This window comes from Ambystoma mexicanum, chromosome 12 (genome assembly GCF_040938575.1).
Source record: "Ambystoma mexicanum isolate Mex_15411 chromosome 12, UKY_AmexF1_1, whole genome shotgun sequence".
In the NCBI taxonomy this organism is placed as follows: domain Eukaryota; kingdom Metazoa; phylum Chordata; class Amphibia; order Caudata; family Ambystomatidae; genus Ambystoma; species Ambystoma mexicanum.
Genome location: NC_090936.1, coordinates 768,632,745 through 768,640,813, shown reverse-complemented (window position 1 = coordinate 768,640,813; position 8,069 = coordinate 768,632,745).

The following is an 8,069-nucleotide window of genomic DNA, read 5'->3' as shown; positions in this document are numbered from 1 at the left end:
AATGCTGTTCTCTGGCCCTACCCACTTGGGTTTCCAGGAGGACTTTAGTACTGTGGCCCAGGGCCTTACTCTACACCTTTTAGTGGCCAGATCTAATTAGATAAGAAATTATACTTGGATCTAAGCAATGTGTTTGATCTGGTGACCAGCAGTAAGTTGTGGAAAATCCTGGACAATTTAGGGTTTCCCAATGGTTGTTGAACTGAAAATGTGCATTCTATGCTGACAATGTAGTATGTGTGGTTCTCAAGGGCACTTCAAGCCATTCAAATTGATTAAGTGGGTGAGACAAGGCTGCATCCTTACATTGACTTACATTGCCTGGACGCGTCTGCAGGTAGCCAACCATGGTGTACCAAAAATTAAAAGTCGTTCTACACCACTTTTTTATTATTTACTGATGTACTAGTTGTTCGTGCCAATTCAGAGATGGCTTTGACTAAACTGCTGCCAGCATTTGAAACTTCTTATGACAAATTGAATCAGACCATCAAAGCTGCCAAAACAAACGTTAAGTTATTAGGACAATGAAAACGATCCAAGTTAAACTTTCGTGTAAAAGGGAACATGCTAGAGGTGGTTCTAGAATATTATTACTTGGGAATACACTTTTCCGTTAATCTAAAATGGGCAGGGCAGTGCCAACAGGCACTCTTACGCATGCAAGCTACTGCAGAGAGTATTCTCTCCTCCCTCAGACGTATAGGATCTATCTCAATTAATGCTGCATTAAAGCAGTACAAGAATGCAATGCCAAAACAAAAGTCCAGCATTTAAATGGCGGTGAAATCTGGGCTTTGAATCCCAGCAGCCATTTGGAGTGCGTTGAAAACACGTTTTAAAATCTCTTTTGGGGATTAGTAAGGCCACAACTAAAATGTTTGCCCATGATGAATTAAATATGCCTTATGTACTGGATCTAAGTGTGTTGAGGGGTATCAAGTTGTGGATTGAGTTTTGGACGACTGATAGACACCCCTTCCTGTGTGATTTTATTGTAGAATCTGGTCCAGTGGGATGTCGTTTAGTGTCAGTTGGCTAAAGGATATGAAAAGATTGATGAGGAAGAACGAGAGAGGGCAGGTATTATAATCTCCTTTTGGTTCCATTCAAAGCAAAAAGGGACCTTAAATAATCCATTTTGTGCACATTTGTTTTCATGTACGGGAGTTTGTGCAACGTGCAGATTCCCCTTCATAGTTATGCATGAACTATATAATATTATTTATATTACAAATCAATTGCTTTGTTGGCCGTGATTAAATTGTATGGCTGTTGCTTTGTTATGAAATGTGTGTAGATTAAAGAATTTGCTTATTTATCTAAAATAAACTATTTGTGTTTGCATTGGTCTGGCTTTCAGATCTGTAGTAGACATAATGTACACCGGAATAGCATGGGCGACATTATACTATATCTTAGTTGAGGAACAATTAATAGACATGTACTATCTCTTATTAGAAATGCTTACATACTTTGAACAGGAAGTAAAAGCCTTGGCACGTGATGGGAGGAGTTTAGAGGGGACATTATAGGCAGAGCTTTTTCTTGGCATGACCTATTTTTGCTTACATTCTCCTGCACTACCGTCCTCTTTGACTGAAACATTGCAGATCTAAAAAGCTGAGAGCACTGTGATTCCTCTGATAGTGAATGGGCCTCATTACGAGGTTGGCGGTAACCTGCCGGTGCTACTAGCGCGTTGGCACCAACCTCGAAACACCAAATCCGCCCAGCTGACTTTCCAGTGACACTGGGACATTACAAGTCCCAGCGGAGCGGGAAGTCAGGCGGGGGATTCAGTAATTCCCCATCCCCATAGAGTTCCATAGGACTCCATGGGAATGGGGACTCAGAAGCACCGGCACCATTGCTAACGGTGCCAGTGCTTCCATGACAACTCTTCCTACCGGGGATGTTGTGCCCGACAGGGTCAGACCTGCTGGGCGGGGTGGCCCTGGCAGGCAGTCTTGTAGTATGGCAGCCCGAAAACAAGGGAGCTGGTAAGCTTACCGGCTCCCTTGTTTCTGGACCTCACACTCGTAATGAGGCCCATTAATGTGCAGGCTACATTCTGCAAACTGATCTCATCTGCCATATTGCTATTCACTTATATATCAGTAAACACAATTCCACGTTAAATTACAAAAATATGTATTTTGGTAGTGCTATAGTAACTGAAAATGTGTCCAAAGACAGACACCAATTACAGAGATAACTGAAATTGCCACAAACCGAAAAATGTAATATTTCAAATATTCATGCCATCATAGCAAAGTCCATACTCTTTCATTCACATGCATACCTTGAGCCAGTCTCACAACTGGTCCACACACATCACCCAAATGTATTGACCCGTAGTGTCACAGAAAGAATGCACTCACGAGTTCAAACACAATCCAAATCGTAATTATTTTACAAGAACTGTAGAAAAACATGGATAAACAGATAGGTAACCATAAACCAGACTACAACTTACTGGCAGAATATAATTTGTGATCTAAATATTGATAAAGTACAACCTATTGCCTGATAGAGTCCAAATAAGCCATTTTGACAGAACAAAGCTGCCTCATTCTAGCTCCCAGTTAATGCTGGATCTTCTTTTGGTGTAACCTGATTGTCGAACAGCTTACTCGAGTTTCGGCTGTGTTGGCTCGAGCTGTTCTGATGAGCCCAGCCTTCTTCAGTGCAAAGGTTTCAAATTGTGTGGTAGAAGAACTACCTGTTAAAATTCCCGTTTTTAACCCGTGAGTGCATTCTTTCTGTGACACTATGGGTCAATACATTTGGGTGATGTGTGTGGACCAGTTGTGAGATTGGCTCAAGGTATGCATGTGAATGAAAAAGTAGGGACATTGCTATGATGTAATGAATATTTAAAATATTGCATTTTTGCATTGGTGGTAATTTCAGTTATCTCTGTGATTGTTGTCTGTCCTTGGACACATTTTAATTAACTATAGCACTACCAACATAAATATTTTTGTAATTTAATGTGGAATTGTTTACTGATATATAGGTGAGTAGCAATATGGCAGATGACATCATTTTTTTGTTTTGTCTTTGATTCTCCACTCATCTCTATACCTACAAGTGAAGTCTTTTGAGTACCTCACATTTTTTGGTATTACATCCCGCAAGCTGCCTGTTGCAACGACTAGAGGGTGGCATAAATGAGTGTTGAAATGAAGTGAAGAATTAACAACTGTTATTTCACATACACATTATGTGACTCATTGTGGTGCCATCCATTGCCCAAAATGCCTGTCCTGTTTCCTTCACTGTCCCCCCATATCCCTCATCCCGCAATGATCCCTGAAGATGCACGCAGGATACACCTTAACCCTTACCTTCGAACATATTGGCCTCATTACAACTCAGGCGTTAAGGGTTAACGCCGTCGTTAACCCTTAACGCCTGATTCCGATTTTAACGGCTGCTTCTAGCAGCCGTTAAAATCCATGGCGCTAAACCGCCTTGGTGCTATTTACGCCACTGTAATTTACGGTGGCGTAATTAGCGCCTTCCTCACTCCCATTATGCCCTATGGGGCAAAAATGAGAATGGGGAAGGGTAAAATGGGAAATGGGGATTTACCGCCCCACTCACCTTGGAATGGGGCGGTAAATCCGCCATCCACCATGGTGTAAAAATAGTTTACACCATGGTGGTAAAGTTGGCGTACTTACCGCCTGGGTCATAATGACCCAGATTATAACCCTTTACGTTGAACAATAACATGGAATTCACTACATGAGTAACACAGGTCGGGAATACACAATTAAAATCATAAATAAGAACGTTTGCAAACATAAGAACATGGAATGCTGCATAGATTTACATAATTCTGGATAAACAAAACCTTAGCCTAGATATAAATACATCATAAAATCTTGACATATTTTGGGTATGTCAGCAGTGCAGTCAGTTCATGATGGAGTGTGAACAGAAACTTTTTCCATAGTTTGTAGAGAGTCAATAGATTGTATATCGTGTGTAAATCTAGGTCCAGAAATGGAATCTACAAAGGGGCCAGGTAAAACGTTTTGATTAGAGTAAGACGTTGACTCAATCTCTGGCACCTGGACATGTACATTGTCAGCTTGACTCACAAATGGGTTCACCTTGGCCAAATTGGATACATTCCATCATTAATCATCCTCCAAACACACACATGGATCCAAAAATGTTTTAAATCTGCATGGGCACGGTGTACTATGATAAACCCTTTCTCACCCTCTGTGGGAGCTTTACTTGGCAAGTCTCCTACCATGAAATTCCATAGTTTAGCACCCCTGAAGCAATCAGCATTGTCCTTTTTAACTTTCTGTTTTTCCGCAATCTGTTCACACATACACCTTCTGTCTCTCAACCGGGTGGGGACTAACTCCGAACACGGTAACCTCCATCTCATCAACTTAAAGAGAATACACACAGTGACAGGATGAGGAATAACTTGGTAAGAAATCAACACATTTGGAAAAGCTGTTGTGAAATGCGTCTCTTTTCAGAGAAGTTGTGGCCATGGCACCGATGGCGATGAATCCTATCCCAAGATGTTAGCCACGACCATCCATGTGGGCGTTTCCGGTTCCAGGTATTCACAGGCAGCAGAGCACTTGCTATGTAGATGTGGGAGTCAGAGTTGCCTTGCACCTCATTGCATAATTCGCTTTCTTGTTTCTTCTTTGTTCCTTGATTCCTCAATCAGTTTCCTTGAACCCCATCTGCCACTCTTAATCCTGCCTCTCCTCTTTTTCTACTTGCTGCACTCTCCTGGCCCCTCCTGGTGAAACTTTGTCCAGTTGCGTGGTTTTTCGTTTTGGTGGTTTGTCTCGCCTGCTATCTGGAACTTCTGCTCCTTGAACTGGGATTCCTGCTGGGTTTTTCCCCCTCTATTGGGAGGGTATTCTGTAATGAAGAATTCTCCCCAGATACTCAGGTAAATCTTCATAAGTACTTCATACAGGTTACAAAGTTACATCCAGTAAGTCCTTACGATGTTAAGGTGAGGCGCCACCCAGGTCCCATCTCTACAATTGTCTGGCAGTGGAACACTGGGCTAGGCATTCTGATGTTCATACCATACATATTCTACACGTGACATCACACACACTCTGACATTATACTCCTTCAACACTAACCTATCCAGACAGAAATATATACGACAATTCAAAATGTCTTTCCCCAAGAACTTGGGTCTCTATTTTTGGGACTCACCAGCCTAGCTTTTCTAGGCAGTGAAAAGGTGGCTTCCTCAGAAGGTCGTCCGTTCTTCTTCAAAACCAAGCACCTCGGGACACCACTAAGGCCAGTCCAGTTTGTAACATCTACTCACTAGTTCACCTTCCATCTTGCCACTGGCATTAGCGGATCTGAAATCACTTCCCTCCTCAGACTCAATGTCCCAAATTGCCTTTTTTATTTTAAAGATTTTATTTATTTTCTCATGTTCACATGTTTCACATACTTGACATTTGTCCTGATTCTCATTTGTTTCATTTGTTAGATTAAACCTTCAGTGGCTCTAATGGCCTCATTAGTCCTTTTACATGTCCTTTGTGATCTAGAGATTTATTTTATATCATTCAAATAACATTAACAATAACTTACCCCCTCCCACTACCCCCATATCCCCAACATGTGTAGTTCATATGTGGTTTTTCTGGGATTACTCCTGCCTTCTGTATTTTTGGGGTAACTTCAGTCGTCCCATCTCCATTGTATTCATATCACATGTACATTTTTGTGAGGGCTGGTTTATGAACGTGGTGTTCTCTGTCTTTGACATAGTCATAAAAGGGGAGCCAGATTGTCAAAAATGTCTGCTATTTCCCAGACCTAAGTGCGCACACCTTTTCCATGTCGAGCCCCCCCCCCAAAATATTTACCCACCAGCGGGCTAGTACAGGTCCCTCTACTGTATTCCACCCCTGGGCTAGCGTTATTCGGGCTGCCATCAACAGGTGTGTAATAAGGGTAGCATTGGTGCCACTTGCAGCATAGGTTTCCTCCACCTCCGCCGCCAGCAGAATCACAGTTGCTGTGCTAGGTAATCGTGTCCCTGTGATCACCTTTATTTGTCCCAGGACCTCTTTCCAGTACATTTTAACTTTGGGACATGCCCACCGCATATGATATAGGTCCCCTACTTCCCCACATTGCCTCCAGCATAGGGGGAATAGTTTGCGTTTATCCCGTCCCAATTGCCTTTTTAAGCCTTTAGTAATCATGCTGTGAGCAATTTTGTATTTGCCCCGTCTCCTTCACCTGATCCAGGGCCAGAAAGCTGCCATTACTTCTCAGTTTCCCAATCCACTGTACACCTCCCAAGAACCAATCTGGCCAAAAAAATTGTTTTACCATTTTCCCTTATTTTGGGATTGTACCATATGGATGAGTCAAGTCTCTTAAAAGCATTTCCCCCCAAAAGATTCACAAACTACTTCCAAGAGCTTCTCAAAAATTGTGGTGTGGGCTCCACTTTAGTTTTTCGCCCAATGTGCTTGTCAGGATAGCCAGCGGGCCAGAGGCCCTAATAGAGAAGCCTCCGCCTTAGTCCAATCATCTGGCACCTTTTCCAATAATGGTGCATAGTATCTGCCCATAAATGCCAGATGATAGGCATAACAATTAGGAACCCCTAATCCACCTCTCTCCTGTGGCAATTTCCATAGTTTCAACCTTGGTGGCTTGTTGTCCCAAAAGAATGTCTGTATAAGAGCATCAAATTCTTTCTAAAATATCTTCCCAATAGCCAATGGTAGCACGCTCAGAACATAAGTTATTTTCGGTGTCAAGATCATCAGTGTCAAGATAGATTCAGCAATTTCCATCTCTCTAAATCCTGTTTAAGTCCAAAGCTCAGAACCTTCATATTCTCCTGTACCATTCCTTCCAATTTATTGGTCATCCAGATGCCCAAGTATTTAAGTTTCTCCTGGCACCATTTGAATCCCAGATTTGTAACCACCAGTCTATTATAACACCTGGTTAGTGGCATTGCCTCTGACTTTGGCCAAATGATTTCATAGCCTGAGCATGCATTAAAATCTGAAATAAGTCACATAAGTGTTGGCAGTGAATTTCCCAAGTCCCTCAGCACCAGTAATAGGTCCTCCGCATAAAGCCGCAATTTTTGACCCATTCTGCCATAACCTATTCCTTGTACCTTTTCTTCTTCTAGAATCACAGCTGCCAGAGGTTCAATGGCAATTACAAATATAAGCGAGGACAAAGAACATCCCTGTCTAGTACCACGTTCCAGCTCAAAGCATTCTGATCTCGTGCCATTGGTTCCAACATCTGCTGTCGGGCCAGAATATAATAGCTTTCACCAATTCATAAAGCATTCTCCAAAACCCATTCCTTCTAGTACATCATACAAGTAATTCCAATTCACTCGGTCAAAGACTTTCTCAGCATCCAATGAGAAGACTGTTGCATCATTACACTTATCTGTTGTTTGGGATACGGTTTGTAAGAGTCTTCTCATATTATTAACAGTATCTCTACCTTTCACAAATCCTGATTGGTTTTGATGAATTAGCTTTGGTAGCAACATTTCTATTCTTCTTGCCAAAGATTTTGACAGAATGTTATTGTCTGTATTTAATAGCCATATTGGACGATAGTTAGAAGGTAATGTCAGGTACTTATCTTTCTTTTTGATCAGTGAAATTGCTGCGTGGCGGGTTGTTTAGGGTAGCATCCCAGCAGAACGAGAGGTCACATGTATGTCACATAAAATTTCAATTACAAAATCTGGCATGATCTTATAGAATTCAGCAGGTAGCCCATCTGATCCAGGCGATTTTCCAGAATTCAAGGATGTAATTGACATACATAGTTCGTCAGTAGTCAGTTCGGCATCCAAATAGTTTCTCTCTTCCGAGGTTAAATTCTGCTTTAAAGCTCTTCAAGTAACTGGATATATTAGTCTTATTCATGTACAGTTGCTCATAATAGTCTTTGAAGACTTAATTAATCTCTTTAGGGTTGAAAGTAATGGACCCATTCAATTTAGTGGTAGATGGAATAGCCCTGTCTGCCATTTGACTTCTTAA